The sequence below is a fragment of the Chelonia mydas genome, chromosome 3, assembly GCF_015237465.2.
Source record: "Chelonia mydas isolate rCheMyd1 chromosome 3, rCheMyd1.pri.v2, whole genome shotgun sequence".
In the NCBI taxonomy this organism is placed as follows: domain Eukaryota; kingdom Metazoa; phylum Chordata; order Testudines; family Cheloniidae; genus Chelonia; species Chelonia mydas.
Window position 1 is genome coordinate 4987561 of NC_057851.1, and position 17153 is coordinate 5004713.

General features: G+C 54.2%; 1 protein-coding gene across 10 annotated transcripts in view; it reads right to left on the minus strand.

The window, feature by feature from the left end:
* The window catches only part of PTK2B (protein tyrosine kinase 2 beta), a 108870-nt gene that overhangs the window by 69436 nt on the left and 22281 nt on the right, over positions 1-17153 (minus strand). For 2 of the 10 annotated variants that reach the window (XM_043542037.1, XM_043542033.1), the window contains exon 1: positions 6107-6888. The exons of 6 other annotated variants lie outside the window; for them this stretch is intronic. The gene's annotated coding sequence lies outside the window, so the exon portion shown is untranslated. Of the gene's footprint in view, positions 1-6106; positions 6889-8497; positions 8598-17153 lie in introns of those variants that run through there. 2 more of the 10 variants (XM_037893775.2, XM_043542035.1) reach the window with 2 other exon arrangements.

Consider the following 17153-nt stretch of genomic DNA (forward strand, 5'->3'; position numbering starts at 1 on the left):
TAATGCTGTAGAGCAGTCTCATTTTATCTTTCTCTCTCTCTCTCTCTAAGTGGCCTCGGTGGCACTAGATGGGACAGAACACCACACCCAGCAGGTGTGTGGGTTACACCTGCTGCTGACTTAAATAGGGCCAGCGAGCTGATCAGCCACTCTGGGACTCTGCCACTCAGACCTCAGGGGCAGAACCACTGGGGTTCATGGGTCCCAGGTAAGCAATTGTCAGCAGGCTGCCCCTATGGGCCCAGGGTCAAGCCATGGCGCTTGTGACAGACAGAAGTTGCATTTTCTGTCTTGGCTGTTCTTCTTTTCCCCCTTTTGCGTTTGGCTTCTTAGGAAACGGGGTCAGACTTTAACAACCTCAGCAACAACCCCAGCTCCAGCCCACCTCAGCTGACTTCTCTGTGCCCCCAAAGCACAGTCATCCCCATATGCAATACCATCGAAGAGACTGTCAATCCAGGTCTGGTTTTTCCTTCTAAAAACTCTCTCCAGCTAACAGGCATGAGGGCTGTCGTTAAAATGAAAGCCTCCCTTCATAGGCTACATTCCAAAGCCTTTAACTCTTTTCCCTTCTTTTCTGTCTCTTTAATAAAAGATTAAAAGGATGGAGAACGGTGCACTTGCCATGGCGCTAAGCAGGCTGAGGTCTCTGTTTGCCAAACCCTGAACGTGGTTTCAAATTGTTCCATGTTGGATGGTTTCAGAGCCCTTAACTCTTTGGGCCAGTCGGTTCCATCTAAATTAATGCAACAGCCCCCACTGTAACGCCCACTGGCCTTCAGGCTCCAAGCGTTAGTCATTCCTGGAGGCTGGAGCTGGTGACTACTGCTGTTTCAAATCCCCACTGATGCCGTGTGTCAGCCTAGGGAGTGGGTGTCGGAGAGGTGAGCCGGCCCCGAACTGCGGAGGACTTGGCACCGGAGTGCGGCGCCGGCCTGTGTCAGCTCTAACGCCTTGTTGGCCTGGCTGCTTCTCTCCATCTGTCTCTGCACAGCGGGGCGCGCTACAGAACATGGGGAGCTCTGCGGCTGGCACGCTTCCACCAGAGCTGCTGTAGCAGGAAGGAGACAGGTGGCTTCCTGCAGCCGGGAGAGGGCATCTGGGTAGCAGGGGCCTGGGGGAGCCGTGGGAAGGGGCTGGCGGGCAGCGCTGACATGCTTCCCTGCACCATGTGCAACCCAGGGCTGGCTGCTGTGAGGGACACACTCCTACTATTCCCTGTCACTACAGGGCCCCATATGCAGATGTTCTCCTGGGGCAGCAACCCGCAAGTTATCCTGGGGCAGGGAGTTCTCACAGTGCAGCCCACAGGCTCCCCCCGCCAGTCCCCGTGTCTGGTGCTCACCCTTCTCCAGTTCTCGGTCTAACGGAACTAATCATCTAAGTCCAATCCAAGAGCCAGTGAGATTTCTCAGAGCCGAGTTACCACACCCAATGGCTTCCAAAGCACCAATCCGGTTCCCTTAGTCAATCTCTTTCCCGCCCTCCCCCACCCCGGAGTGCAGTCTTATTGGCGGCAGAACCTGCGCCTTTGCCCCCTACCGGTCTAGAAAAGTTTCTGATTGGCTGGCGTTTTACTGGCCATCAGCCCCCAGAGCTGCCTGGAGGAGGTAAATACCAGCGTGAGAATTTACCTGCAGCTGACAGGAAAAAACATCCCTCAACAATGTCTTTAAAAATGCATGACAGCAGCCCTGCCTTGGCACAGAGCTGACTCGAGTTCAGATCTCAGTGTCTGGCTCCTGCTGGCGGATGAAGACCTGGCCTCAGCGATTCACACCTTGGTCACGTCTCGGCTGGACTACAGCAACACAGTACATCTGGCCAGGAAGCCATCGGCACTTGGGCAACTCCAGCTAGTACAGAACACTGCAGCGTCTCTCCTCAGCAGCCCAGGCTACTCCCATCCTCTGCCCCCTCCACCAGCTTCCCACAGAATATCCAATCAAGTTCAAGGGCTTGCTCCTTATTCGTGGCCTGGGCCCAGAGTATGTAAAAGATCTAACCGAGCTCTGGGATGAGACTGTGGTTGACAACTGCTCCTCCGGCACCATGGAGCTCTCAACAATAAGGGTGAAAAGTTCATCTGGGCAGGAGACAGAACCTTCCCCGGGTGCGGTCTGGGACTGCAATGAACTCCCCCAGGAACCGAGGACCATCCCCACCCCGCCACTTTCTGCTCCAAGCGCAAGGCGCATTTCTTCAACCTGCCTTCTCAAATACAAACACAAGGAAACGTGTGTGTGTGTGTGTGTGTACATATTCCAAACCAAGACCCTCCGCGTCTCCCCCTGGGAGAAGAGGACAGAATGTAGTCACGTGGCTTCATGCATGACTGGAAGAATCATAGAAATGTCGGGCTGGAAGAGACCTTGAGGTCACAAGTCCAGCCCCTGTGCTGAGGCAGGACCAAGTAAACCTAGTCCATCCTTGACAAGTGTTTGTCCAACCTGTTCCTAGAAACCTCTAGTGATGGGGATCGCACAGCATCCCTTAGAGTTAGAAAGTGTTTCCCAAGATCTGTTAGAATCCGTGGGCCTAGAAGCCAGGTCCATAGCACCTGGGACAGCTGATGTTCCCACATCACCACCAAGAGGCTACATATAGTTACCTCCAGGGAGCACTGTGGAGATTAGGCACTGCAGGAAGTACCGCCCAAAGGGTCCAGAGTGACAGCGCCCTGCGGCCTTCTGATTGGCCCATGCTCACTATTTCACCCTGGAGAGTGGCCCAGGCAGTTGTCAATGCAACCACATAGACTTCGGGCCTGTTGTGATGCCAGGCCTCACCTGGCTTTCTGATCTCCAGTCTCTGAGCCCAGCCTGCCTCTGATCCTGATTCCTGCCTGTTGATCCTGGCACTAGCAATAACCACGATCCTGGCTCACTGGCTGCTGCCTTGTGGCTGTCCTTGACTTGTGGACAGCACCCCAGCTGTGGCTGCCAGGCCAGACTGGGCACATTCTCCAGCTGTGGCCTCACCAGTGCTGAGTAGAGAGGGACAATTACCTCCCATGTCTTACCTACGACACTCCTGTTAATACACCCCAGAATGATACTAGCCATTTTTGCAACTGCATCACACTGCTGACTCATATTCAGTTGGTGACCCACTGTAACCCCCAGATCCTTCTCAGCTGTACGGCCGCCTAGGCAGGTATTCCTCAGTTCGTAGCTGTGTATTTGATTTTTTCCTTTTTAAGTGCAGTACTTAAGTGAAGAAGCTCAGATGCCATGCTGATGAATGCAGTCTAAGAGTCTATACAGAACAGAACGTCGGGATATTTCCCCTGATATTCAGCCCACATCTTCCTCTGCTCAATTTCCTCCTAGTTTCCTCTTTGTACCGCTGGCTGGAAGAAGTGTGGTCTAGTGGTCAGAGTGCAGGCCACAGAGCCAGGAGAGACGGGCTCCTAATCTAATGTGCCTTCAGCGATTACCCAGAGGCCTCAGTCACCAACACCGGTCTCCGGTTTGTGTGCTGCTGGTTATTGGCCACTCCCCCAGACGTATTAGCCAGAGTAGCTCTATATCAACTCTGGTTTCCTGCCCAGGATGGCCAGTTGACTGAAACTAAACTAAAGACGGAGGTGATGCTTGTCAGCCAGGGGGAACGCTTAGAGGAGATGGCTAAATCTATTGTTGCTCCCAGCCCCTGAAGGCGCCTGCCTGCTCACTGTGGATTGCAAACTCAGAGTCCTCCTACACTCAGTGCTGCTCCATGCCTCTCAGAAAAGGTCAGTGCCCGAAATCAGCCCCTCCTCTGAGATGCACACTTTTCAGGGTTTGAATTTGGGTGGCCACCCACCACCAACTCCTCTCTGAGATGCCCATTTGTTCTCCAGAATCTCAGCTTTCATTCTCTGGTCCTCATGGTTACGAACTAAACTTTCAGAGTCTGACCTGAGTGTAACCGAGGCAGTGATTCCTGCCTGAGTCTGCAGGCAGCCTGAAGCAACAGCTCTGAGAGGGGCCAACTGCCCCTGTTCATTACGGAAGGGTGATAGCCCAGAAGCCCAGTGGCGATTGTCACAGCGTGAAAGGGAAGGCACCCAGGACTGATTGCCTAATGCCCGAATGACTGAAAGGAAAGGCACTTCGGATCAATTAACTGCTGAGGATTGAAAGGGAAGGGCCTTATAAAAGACGGAATCGGGCTGGCTGCCGACACAGAATGATGAGAGGTCTGAGCAAGGATTAACCAGCGAACTGAAAGGGGCCTGAAGAAAGTAGCTGCGAAAGGGGTCAGAAGAGCTGCTCTGAGCAGGAGTTACACAGGTCTCCTGCAAAGTCCTTGGCCAAGGGAAGGGTTTGGTCCCAAAAGCCAGAGAGCTGGAAAAGGCTAAGGGCCCGGGAAAGCAGACTCCACAAGCCTTCAGCTGGAAAGGGCTGAGAGTGAAATGCTGAAGCAGGGAAGAGATGCAGAAACCAGGCAGAGAGGAGGAGCAGAGATGCCTCAGGACTGAGCATTGCTTGTATTAGATGCCAATAAATTAGACCCTGGGCGAAGGGCATTTCTGGGCAAATAAAGCCTGCGGGCAGTTTATTGAAAGAGCCCCATGAAGGGGGAGAAACAGAGGCAGGCCCATGGCAGACTCACACCTGGTCAGCAGAGCTGCATTTATAGTGATTGTAAAAAATATCACCTCCGTTAACTACTTCCCAGCTGATCAAAGCAGATACAAGAGCAGAGGGCGGATGGCGTTTGAAGATCTATACACACAACTTCTCCTTTTGGCCCTCCGAGTGGGCGGTTATTTAGGAGATGCAACTACTTCCCCCCCCACCCTCCCTCCCTCGAGGAGGAGGGAATCCCCACGAGCCCAACAGGGTACGTTAAGCCCCACAGAGGGGCAGCCAAGACCAAGGACCGAGGTGGGGCAGCCCAGTCGCACAGTAGAGGGATCCGTACACAAATGGATCCACAGGGCGCCCAAGAGAATGTTTTGAACATCTGCACAACAGGGCGTCTCACGAGGTTGGAGCCTGGTTTGTGGGTGGAGCTCGGAAGGTACTGCAACTCTGCCCACCCCCAGTTCAGTTCCTGAGTCCTTGCCTCTGCCATTCCTGACCCCTAGGTTTGACTGGGGCAGCGGCCGCTAGCTGGGACTGACCACAAAAGCCCCCCAGAAGCTCAGACTCATGCAGACTGCAGCTGCCCACCTTCAGAGTGGAGCGGACTGGCAGCAGACTATCACCCCATAGGCTCCTATCGCTGTGCGGCTACTAGTCCACACCCAGGTGAAATTCAAGGTGCTGGTCGCTATCTACAAAGCCCTAATCTCCCACGTGAGCGCTGAAAGCCCTGTCTTGGTGGGGCTGAGGCATATTGTTACCCAGGCTTCCCACTGCTATGGAAATCTGGTCAATCAGCTCCCCAGTCCCGTCTATTTCCACTGTCTATACCAGTATCTCTCAACCTTCCCAGACTACTGTACCCCCTGCAGGAGTCTGACTTGTCTTGGGTACCTCAAGTTTCACCTCACTTAAAAACAGTTTGCTTACAAAATCTGACATAAAAAGACAAAAGTGTCACAGCGCATTGTGACTGCAAAATTGCTGACTTTCTCCTGTTTACCATATAAATATAAAATGAAGCAATTAGAATATAAATACTGTACTTACACTGCAGTGTATAGTATATAGAGCAGTATAAACAAGTCATTGTCTGCAGGAAGTTTCAGTTTTTACTGTCTTTACTAGTGCTTCTTACGTAGCCTGTTGAAAAATTAGGCAAATATCTAGATGAGTTGATGTACCCCCAGAAGACCTCTGCGTACCCCCAGGGGTATGTGTACCCCCTGGTTGAGAACCACTGGTCTATACAGCTGCAGGGTGAAGGGTTTAGCTCTTCCAATGTGGCATATTAACATGACTCACGCCATGTCACAGTGACATGCTCCTTATACACGCATGTAACTACAATAATAACCTGCCCAATCACTCTGGCCCCCTTCCCATCCTATCTCTCCCCTCACTGCGGCTCTGCCCACCACCCAGCCTCGAATAACCGGTGCATTTCATCATGCTAGTCATTCCCTCTTCTGGGAAAGGGAACGTGTTAAATTGACAGTCGGAGACAAAATAAGAGCAGACCCAACACCTACCCCAGCAGCTCCCCATCAGACGCCTCTTCCCCACAAGATCCGTTCTGCATACTGTTCCCTTCGCTCACCAGCTGTCGCAGCAGGGTTAGACGCAGCATAAGATCCAGAGACGGATAATCTAGAACTCCCATCTAGTCCAACCCCTTCCCCCAAGGCAAGCTTGTTCCCTTCCCGCTGCTCTCTCTGTCCAGTCCAGCTGCGAGAGGATCCTCCACCACTTATACTGGGAGTTTATTCCACATCCCCGTAGATTTCACAGCTAGGCAGGGTTTCCTGATGTTCAGCCTAAATTCTCCTCGGCTGCGTTTCACCTCCAAGGGAGAGCTCTTCCTCCTTCTCTCCCAATCTCACAGCTCTGTTTATTTTGGGCTGCATCTCTAAAATAAACGCTGGTAATTGGAGCGAAGGCTGCTGAGCCGTTGTGCCCAGACCCGAGGTATGGTCTGGGCTCTCCTTTCTCTTCTCCCCCGAGGCCAGGCTCCGTGTCGCAGTGCCTGGCTTGTCTGACTGGCCCAGGGGAGCTGGATGTAGCGCCTTGTGGGTCCGAGCGACACTGAGCTCCCTGGCGTGCTCCTACCTCTGCAGGAGGAGGGCAGTGCTGGGTAGCATGTCTGATGGGTAGCAGCCAAAGGCTGGAGCAAACCCAACCCATGTACAGCGTCATCTCCCCTCATCCAGGCTAGAGCACTGGACTGGGACTCAGAAGACCTGGGTTTCATTCCGGTCTCTGCCACTGGCCTGCTGGGTGACCTTGTTACGTCCCCTGTTTGTGCCTCAGTTTCCCCATCTGTAAGAAGGGGGAAATGATACCGACCTTGGTAAAGCTCTTTGAGATCTGCTGATGGTCAGAGCTAGGTGCTATTATTTATTATGGATGCCTTTCGGTGCATCTCTTCCTCTGGGCACCCCTGACTCTGAAAGAGGGAGAAGAGTGGGTGGGGAGTAGCTACAGAGACCAGACGTGGAAGCTGAAAATCCCAGGGTGGAAGACACATGCTTTCCCTCCCACCAGAGAAGCTGGTCTCTTGAAATACAACAGCCCTGATTTCGGTCACCCCTTTTCTGCACTTGAGCTAGGGATTGGGGGCAGGGGGGCTTTCAGCCACATCCGCAGTCCCCATATCCTGGGTCCTAGACATGACTTTGCATGGCCCCGGGATAGAGCAGAACAGAGCAATGCTCTCCAGCCCTACCCCTGCCGTACCCCGTCCACCGAGGGCTGGGAGCTGGGGACACCCCCATACAGGCCATCTCTGCCCCCTTTCATTGCCAGGGCAGCGTAAGACGACATTGGCATAACTGAGTGAGGGCCCGGGTCTAATCCCCTCCCAGCGGGCCAGGGCTCTCCCTACACGTCCCTCCTCATCCGCTGAGCCGGGCTCTCCCACTACATAGGCCCTGTCCATTCGCCGGGCTGGGCTGTCTCCCTGCGGCTGCCTGGCTAACGGGGTGACCCGGGGCTCATGAGCGTGGGGCTAGGAACACCCCTGCTTTCCCCTTCATCCCCTGCACATTCCCAGCTTGCTCTCCCCTGTCACCCCAGGGAACCGGCTGGCCACTGGGAAGCCGAACCCCCGGGCTCCAGTTTGACTCCGGCCTGAGCTGGTGCTGACCAAGAATTCCTATGGTGTGGCTATATGGGGTGGCACAATGAATGTGCTGGGCCCCAACCCAGCCCCTGGTGGGCACCTCAATACCCGTCACCATGGATGGCTCCCCCTGACAGGCTCAGCCCCTGCTGCATTCATCCTGCAACCCGCCCTCGCCCTGTGTATATTTCTTCCCCCGCAGCGGTGTCCCTCCTCCTGCTCCGGCTTTCCAGGGCCTCCTCGCACAAACCTTTGGGCAGCGGCGCAAAGGATTCTGGGATGCACCTGAGACCCACCGCTGCCCACCGCACCTGCCGGCACAGAGCAGGCCTGCCCTGGCAGACACCCTGGATCCGGAGAAGGGCCATTTGGGGTGTCCCCACGCCTGTCCCAGGGCCGGGGGCACCCATGGGGCCTGTGCTGAAGGCTGCCCCGGCAGCATCCCGTCCCCCTCAGGGCTGAGCCACAGAGCAGGAAGCTTACCCAGCGGCTGCCCGTGCCCTGGTCTGCGGATACCCAGAGGATTTCGCTGCCCAGGGCTCCTCTCACCAGCACTAAATCCAGCTCTGGACACACCCAGGGCCAAGGCCAGCCCGGCTGGTACTCCACTGACAGCACCCTCTTGTCCCGGGGGCTGACACTGACCCATCACTGTTTGCGCCCCCGTTGCAGAGTGTGACTCGCCCCAGCCTGTCCTCCCACAGTCCCAGTGGCACTTGAGGGGCCGGCACCAGCCAGGCTCATGCGCACGTCTGGCAAAGGGCCCCAGAGTCCGGGGCAGCCTGAGAAAAGTGTCACTTACTGTTGAGACGGCTGTCTCCGCACGCCTCGCTGCCTCTCCCTCTGCCAAGCCCGCTCTGACCGAACAGACACTTCCTTCCTTCTCGCACAAGTGTGCAGAGAGGAATTTGCATATTGCAAAGGCGGCCGGTGCAGCCGCAGCATCCGACGCACGAGGAAAACCTCGCTGCACGAGGGGAAGGGGGTAAGGAGATGAACCTGACAGCTTCAAAACCTGCTCCCCTACCTCAGCCAGGCGGGACTGCACTGGGGCGGGCCAGACACTCCCTGAACGGGCCGTTCCTCGAGTCTTTCTTTAGCCCCCTTTCCTTCGGCGCTTCCTTTTCTCTTCCCAGGTGGCTCAGCTCGGCTTCCCTTTCTCCAGCATTCTTGGAGGGGAAACTGCTCCCACACACACACCTGTCCGGCTTCTATCTGTCTTCGGCCTCCCCACGTAGTGGGCGAAGTAACCAGGTTTACATTCAGTTCACCTGTGCTTCTAGCCCCACCAGAGCCTAGCTGGAGATGTGGGCAGCTAGCTGTATCCTGGCCAAGGTTAGGACATGTCTTTAACCCTGGTCCAAACAGGCTAGCCAAATGATGCCTGAAACCTGTTCAACTACCGTGCCTCCATTCAGCGTCATGGAGTTGCTACCGCTGCCACGGATTTGCAAAGCTTGAAATCGGGCTGACCTGGGACATGAGACGGCCCCGCAGCGATGCTAGAACAGTTCCAACAGCTTTCCCGCAGAAAGGTTAGCCCAGTGGTTGGGGGGCGGGGGGGAGTCTACATTTCTGTAGAGCTGGGTTCAAGTCCCTGCTTGCTGCAACTTTCAAGTATGACTTTGGGTGAGTCACTCCATCTCTCTGTGACTCAGTTCCCCATCAGTAGTGGGGGATAATGATGCCGAGAGGATAAATACATCAATGTTTGTGAGCCACGATGGTACAGGAAGCCTGCCAAACAATCAGTGGGGCCACTGGATGATCGAGGTGGTAAAGGAGCACTCAAGGACGATAAGGCCACTGCAGAGAAGTTAAACGAATTCTTTCCATTGGTCTTCACTGCAGAGGGTGTGAGGGAGAGTCCCATACCCAAGTCATTCTTGTTAGGTGACAGACCGGAGGAACTGTCCTAGATTGAGGCGTCATTAGAGGAGGTTTTGGAACAAATCGATAAATTAAACAGCAGTAAGTCACCAGGACCAGACGGTATTCACCCAAGAGTTCTGAAGGAACTCAAATGTGAAATGGATCAATAACTGGTTAAAAGACAGGAAACAGAGGGTAGGAATAAATGGTCAATTTTCAGACTGGAGGGAGGTAAATAGAGGGGTGCCTCAAGGATCTGTCCGGGGACCAGCGCTGTCCAACATAGTCATAAATGATCTGGAAAAAGGGTTGAACAGTGAGGCAGCAAAATTTCCAGACAATACAAAACTACTAAGTCCAAAACTGGCTGTGAAGCATTACAAAGGGATCTCACAAAACTGGGTGATTCAGCAAGAAAATGGCAGATAAAATTCAGTGTCGATAAATGCAAAGTAATGCACATTGGAAAACATAACCCAATTATACATACAAAATGATGGGGTCTAACTTAGCTGTTACCACTTAAGAAAGAGATCTTTGAATCATTGTGGATAGTTCTTTGAAATCATCCACTCAATGTACACTGCCAGTTAAAAAAGCTAAGAGAATGTTTGGAACCATTAGGAAAGGGATAGATAATCAGACAGAAGATATCATATTGCCACTATATAAATCCATACTATGTTCACAGCTTGAATACTGTATGCAGATCTGGTTGCCCCATCTCAAAAATATTTGTTAGAATTGGAAAAGGTGCAGAGAAGGACAGCAAAAATTATTAGGGGTATGGAACGGCTTCCATATGAGAAGAGATTAATAAGGCTGGGACTTTTCAGCTTGGAAAAGAGACTATTAAGGTGGGATATGAAAGAGGTCTATACAATCAGGACTGGTGTGGAGAAAGTAAATAGGAAGTGTTATTTACCCCTTCACATAATACAAGAACTAGGGGTCACCACATGAAATTAACAGGCAACAGGTTTAAAACAAACAAAATGAAGTATTTCTTCACACGACGCACAGTCAACCTGTGGGATGTTGTGAAGGCTAAAAATATAACAGGGTTCAAAAAAGAACTAGGTAAGTTCATGGAGGATAGGTCCATCCATGGCTATTCGCCAGGATGGGCAGGGATACAAACCACTGCGCTGGGTGTCCTAAGCCTCTGACTGCCAGAAGTTGGGAGCTGATGACATGGGACGGATCACTTGATAATTGCCCTGCTCTGTTCATTCTCTCTGGGGCACCTGGCATTAGCCACTGTCGGAAGACAGGATACTGGGCTAGATGGACCACTGGTCTGACCCAGTGTGGCTGTTCTTATGTAGGTACTTCTAGACTGTGATCAAGTCACCCCTTAACCTTCCCTTTGTTAAGCTAAATAAACTGGGATCCTTGAGTCCAAGACATGTTTTCTAGTCCTTTAATCATTCTCATGGCTCTTCCCTGACCCCTTTCCAATTCATCAACATCCTTCTTGAATTGTGGTGCCCAGAACAGGAACAGGATTCCAGCAACGGTCGCACCATTGCCAAACACAAAGGTAAAATAATCTCTTTACTCCTACTTGAGATCCCCCCGTTTATGCATCCCAGGATCACACTAGCTCTTTTGGCCACAACGTTGCACTGGGAGCTCCCGTTCAGCTGTATATCCACCAGGACCCCCAAATCTTTGTCAGAGTCACTGCTTCCCGGGATAGAGTCCCCCAGCCTGTAAGTATGGCCTGCAGTCTCTGTTCTGTGGTGTACGCATTTACATTTAGCCACATTGTGTGTCTTGATCGCAAGACCCTCCACGGTTCCAAAGGCCATCACCTCTTTAACTCCACATGGCTGACCTGGGGGTTTGTTCCAGACCCATCTCTGTGGTTCTCTAGCAGGGCAGGAGAGTCCAATGAGCCCTGAGTGTCAGAAGCATATGAAGACATTGCGTTGCTCCACCTTGATATGACATTATCACTAGGGCCCTACCAAATTCACAGCCATGAAAAACGCGTCACGGACCATGAAATCTGGTTTCCCCCCGTGAAATCTATATCGTATAGGGTAAAAGCACACAAAAGACCAGATTTCACAGGGGAAACCAGCGTTTCCCAGATTGGAGGTCCTGACCCAATAGGGAGTTGCAGGGGGGTGGCAAGGTTATTTTAGGGGGGGTTGCGGTATTGCCACCCTTACTTCTGTGCTGCCATCACATCTGGGCATCTGGAGAGCGGCAGTTGCTGACGGAGGGCCCAGCTCTGCAGGCAGCAGGGCAGAAGTCAGGGTGGCAATCCCGTACCCCACCAGGCCATCCTGACTTCTGCGCTGCTGCTGACGGTGGCTCTGCCTTCAGAGCTGGGCTGCTGGCCAGCAGCCGCCGCTCTCCAGCGGCCCAGCTCTGAAGGCAGCGCCGATGCCAGCAGCCGCAGCGCAGAATGACGAGTAGCAGTACCGCAACCCCCCCTTGCAATAACCTTGCGACCCCCCGCCCCCCCGCTCCTCTTTGGGTCAGGACCCCCACAATGACAACACCGTGACATGTCACATTTAAAATAGCTGAAATCATGAAATTTATGATTTTTTAAATCTTATGGCCATGAAATGGACCAAAATGGACCGCGAATTGGTAGGGGCCTAATTATCACCCGTCAGGGCAAGCACATTGATGTCTTGATACTCAGGTGCTGGCAGAGTAGAGGGAGTTCAGGAAAGGGCAAGGAAAACGGTCAGGGCAGAGGTGGGAAGGACTGACTAATGGAGAAGGACTGAAAGAGCTTCCCAATTTGTCTAGCGTGGATAAGGCATCTGAGGAGTGTGAATGCCAAGATCGTTGTTTCCGGTGGTCGAAGTGGGGGGACAGGAGCAATGGGATGAAATTAAATGGGCAACATTTCGGCTGGAAGTGCAGACTGGCCAACGAGGCGGGTTTTCTGGGCGCTCCTAGGTGTCTACGCTCCTGGCCCTTTGCACACGTCCCGCTCCCCATCCTGGGTTCAGGGACGGACAGGGAGCGACGCACGGGGCGTGGTTGGGGGCAGGCACAAGGGAGCGTGGGGAAGGCGCTGGAGGCCAGGGAGAGGTCACCTGCAGATTCCCACCAGTCCACTCCCTAGTCAGTAGGAAAGGGAAGGGGTGGGACAGCCTCCCACGGGAAGGGATGGAGCGCTCAAAGGGGGACTCTGCAGGCAGTGAGGGAGCAAGGAATCCCAGGGCGGGAAGGAAGTGGCAACGCTCCAGGTGCCTTTCATGGAGAGATCCAAGCTAGATACACGGAACAGATCGGAGCTTCCCAAACTGGGGGGCACCAGGCTACTTCAGGGCTAGAAGGGGAAGGGCACAGCGAGGCAGCGTAGATGGGGAAAGTGGCAGGACTCCTGACGGAGGAGACCAGGACTGGCGGGGGGTTTGTGGCTCAGGATTGAGGGGCATAGGCACAGCTGTGTAAAGGGGGGACGGAGACACACCTGTATCATGAACTGCTTTGAAACCAGGCTGCCCTAGAAGCACAGTGAAACGACACAGATGCCAGCCCGCAGCAGTTAATCACGTGACTCCCTCACAGGAAGTCTGGCTTCCACAAAGCGGTGGAAATGACACATGACACACGTTCCACTCTGTAGTGGATGATTCCCCCGGGGTGGGGGCTGGAGGAGGCCTCTGATGGCAGGTGCAGGGAGACACCGGTCCATGAGACCGTCCCCATCACCCTAGATTCCCCCAATATTGGCCAGGCCATTGAAGTTTGGCTGGGCCTCTCTCCCCCCCCCCCAGATTTGAACGAGGCTGGTTCCCAGGGGCTATCCCTGCGACAGCTGGAACCAGGGTCTCCAAGGCAATATTTAGATATGGGCAAGAACCAGGCCCTGATCCAGACATCCCCGAAGCCTGAGTTGCTCAGAGCAGGAGCCAAACTTCCCAGTTGGCCCCTAGATCTATCCGGGGCTCAGCTAAAAACCCCTGGATCCGAACACAGCAGTGCTGTGGGGCCTGCACGCCCCACCAGAATGGACAGCACCTGCAGACCTGGGTCAGAGACTGCAGGCAGCACAAGGAGCTGAATTCTTCCCTCTGGTGAGCCAGACATGGGGCCAGCTAAGTGTGGCTGGGCAGTGTCTGCCCGACAGTTGTTTACAGCCTATGCTGTGGCTCTGGCAGTCCCAGGTTTAAACCCTGTTGCACCTGACAAATATGAACTAACTCCAGTTCACGGCTGTGCCCGGCAAAGCGGTGAACTATCATCCCCAGGTGGGGAAACTGAGGCACAGAGCAGCAAAGAAGGAATAGGCTCATTTGGGGAGCTGAACTGCAAACACCACAGAATTCAGCTGTGTTCAGATCCAGGGTTGCGGCTAGCCCGAAGCCAGGACTTCTGTCTCCCAGTCCCGGGCTCTCACCACCAAACTAGGCTTCTCTTACAAGGTCACTTATTAACCCCTGTTTATTTAAACAGGCCTCACCTGGGAGCTAATAATAAATGCCAGGGGCGGTCTAACAAGCCTCGGGGTTCCAGGGGATGCGAAACCCTAACTTCCCCCCTCGCCCAACAGCTCCCTTCAAACCCACGCTCTGCATCTCAGCCAAGAACGGGTGAAAACAGATCTTCTTGTACCAGGCGCAGCAGCGGACCCATGTTTATTTGGAGACAGTGAGAGGACAAAGCAGGGACCATCTGGGAAGGAATTTATCACGAGCTGGTGGAGACAGCATCCGAGAAGGCAGCTGCTTGCAGCTCAGGTGGCAGGCATCTGAGGAACTGCGCAGCCCTCTAAAGGTTCACAGTGGGAACCCCAGCTTCACAGGACCAGATTGGTCCCCTTGAGCCGGACCCCTGCCCCCTCCACGATTAGCCCCACTGATTTCAACAGGGCTACTCATTCAGCCTGGGCAAAGGGTGAGTGAGAACAGAGCCAGGCCCACAGACTTCCGGCTCGGTCTCGCAGACACCCATGGGGTCACTCTGCGTTTACACAGGTGGGAGTGAGACCAGATCAGGCCTCTATAGTTTAATGGGGCAGCTCACTTTGTATTTACACCGGGGGGAAGAGAGGGGGTGAGCGAGCTCAGGGTGGGGCCCACTGCACTGATTTCTCTTGCCTTTCCCACCATCTCTCCCAGACGTCACGTGTAACATTGGAGCCCCTGGTCCTGTTGGCGGGAGCGTGGAATTCGGCCTGAGTTCGCCCCAGGTAATCCTTACACTCAGCACTTTCCTTCGGCAGTTCGGGGTTCAGTGCTGGGGAGTTGGTTTGTCTCTCACAGGACAGGGGCCCGCACCACACCAGGGGGATGATCACAGCTGCCCCCCTTGTATCACTGTCCCAGCTGAGAGAGGCCAATGAGGCAGAGCCCCCTGGGAGTGCCCTCTCCAGGCCAGGGTTGAGATACACCTGTGATGGTATCTCACAGTTTTGGGGGTCCAAACCCCACTGAAATCAATGTTAAGACTCTCCCTGATCGGGATCAGGCCTGTAGTGAGATGGACACATCTCGGCTGAAGGGAACTGGCCTGAGACCTATCACACTCATTGCATGTAAGCCAGCAGCTGCCTCCTAGGCACCGTCCCTCCCAGAGCTCCCCCTGGGGAAATGCAGCTCCACCCAACCCCTGAGTCAGGGCTGCGGCTACTGCTACACTGTCACCCTATGGCATGACAGCCACTTGGGGACTGAATACAGGCGGTGCTGGGTGCACACAAAAACCACCAAGCCAGCCACACACGTATTCACACCACCACCCGCCACCTACCCAGATCCAGCCAGCTTCCCATGTAAACACGCAGACATACCGCCACACGCATGCACACAGAACACCCACCTAGATACACACATCCATCTAAAAACACCCGCACACGCATACACACAGCTAGTTACACACCCCCGCACACCCACCTAGGTACACACACATCTAAAGACATACACACAGAGAGTACACCCATCTAGATACACACACACACACCTCTAGATACACATGCACACTCATCTAGTTACACAAACACACACATCCATCTAGACACACACACACAGCATACACCTATCTAGATACAGACACATCTAGCTACATACACAACTGAATACACCCTACACCCATCTAGATACATACACACACACACACACACACACCCAGTATACCCCTCTAGACACATATGCACACCCACCTAGACACACGCACGCACACCTCTCTAGATACTCACACACCACATGGCCACACGCATGTACCCAAGCCTACAGACACAGATGCGCCCTGCCACGTACGCACACATGCGGGCCTACCCCCAACCACAAACACACCCTCACGGCGCCAAGTCCGCACCAAATGAAAAGGAGCCGTGGCCACAGTCCCTCCTCACAAGGAGCCTGGACGCTGCTGGGCACGCAAAGGGCAGACGGATCCGCCAGGCTGCTCTGCTCCTGAATTGCCTCCCCGCATCAGCCGGGGCTCCTCTCCCCACTGGCTGGGAGGAAGGTGTTATCGCCCCCCCACACACACACACACACACACACGCACACACAGCAGCCTCCACAACAGCCCAGCTGCCGTCCCCGTGAGAGGGGTGGCTGGCACCCCCCCCCATCCAGGCGAGAGAGGCTTGGACAGTTTCAGCGCCTCTGCCCCTGTGCCATAGGGGCAGCTGCAGCTCTTGTGAGGCTCCCAGCCGGCCACAGCGGGCACATGGCGTCCCCCGAACAAGGGACAGGCTGGTGGGAGCGGTGCTGCCTGCCCTAAACTTTGCCCAACTCTCCCAAATTGCCCAGGGCCCTAGGAATCGCGATCCTGGATCAGACTCAATGTCTCTTCCATCCCCAGCACCAGATCAAAGCCCCCTTTACCACAGTGCCGAGTCAAGTACCTGGCTCCCAATGAAATCAGTTGGAGCTAGGCACCTCAATACATTTAAAATAGGGCCCTTCGTGCCCTACCATCCTTAATATACTTATCCTCACCAACCCCCCTGAGGCAGGGCAGGGCTATTAGCCCCATGGTACAGAGGGGAAACTGAGGCACAGAGCGGCTAAATGACTCACCCAAGGTCACACAGGGGTCTGTGGCACAGCAAGGACATGACCCAGGTCTCCCAAGTCCCAGGTGATAAGCCTAACCACGGGACCATCCTTCCTCACTAGTTGCTTCAGAGGAAGGTGCCAGACCCCCCACAGCAGGCAGTCGTGGGGTGACTTGGCCCTCATGAAGGCCTCACCCTAATCACTAATACTTATAGAGTGGGGTCAACCTTGACGCATGAGGTTTTATCTCCCTTCCAACGCTAGCGTCAGCATGAAGGAGCATGCGCTGGGGTTCAGGGGACCACTGGTCTAGTCCCAGCTTGGCCTCTTAGATGTGCCTCGGTTTCCCCATCTATAAAATGGGGATCCTGCCCTCCTTTGTGAAGCCGTCTGAGATCTACTAAGGAACAGCTGGGTGGTGGTGATATCACTGTTTCGCTGGGGCTGCTAATCAACGCCCTGCTCTTCAGCGGGGCCATGCTGGAAAACACCAGGATATTTCCCAACTCCATGACGACTCTTCGCTTGTAGGAAATTGCCAGGACCCTTGAGCTCTGGATTCGCTGCGTGAGCGGCACCGGTAGGGAGTTCCCACCACAG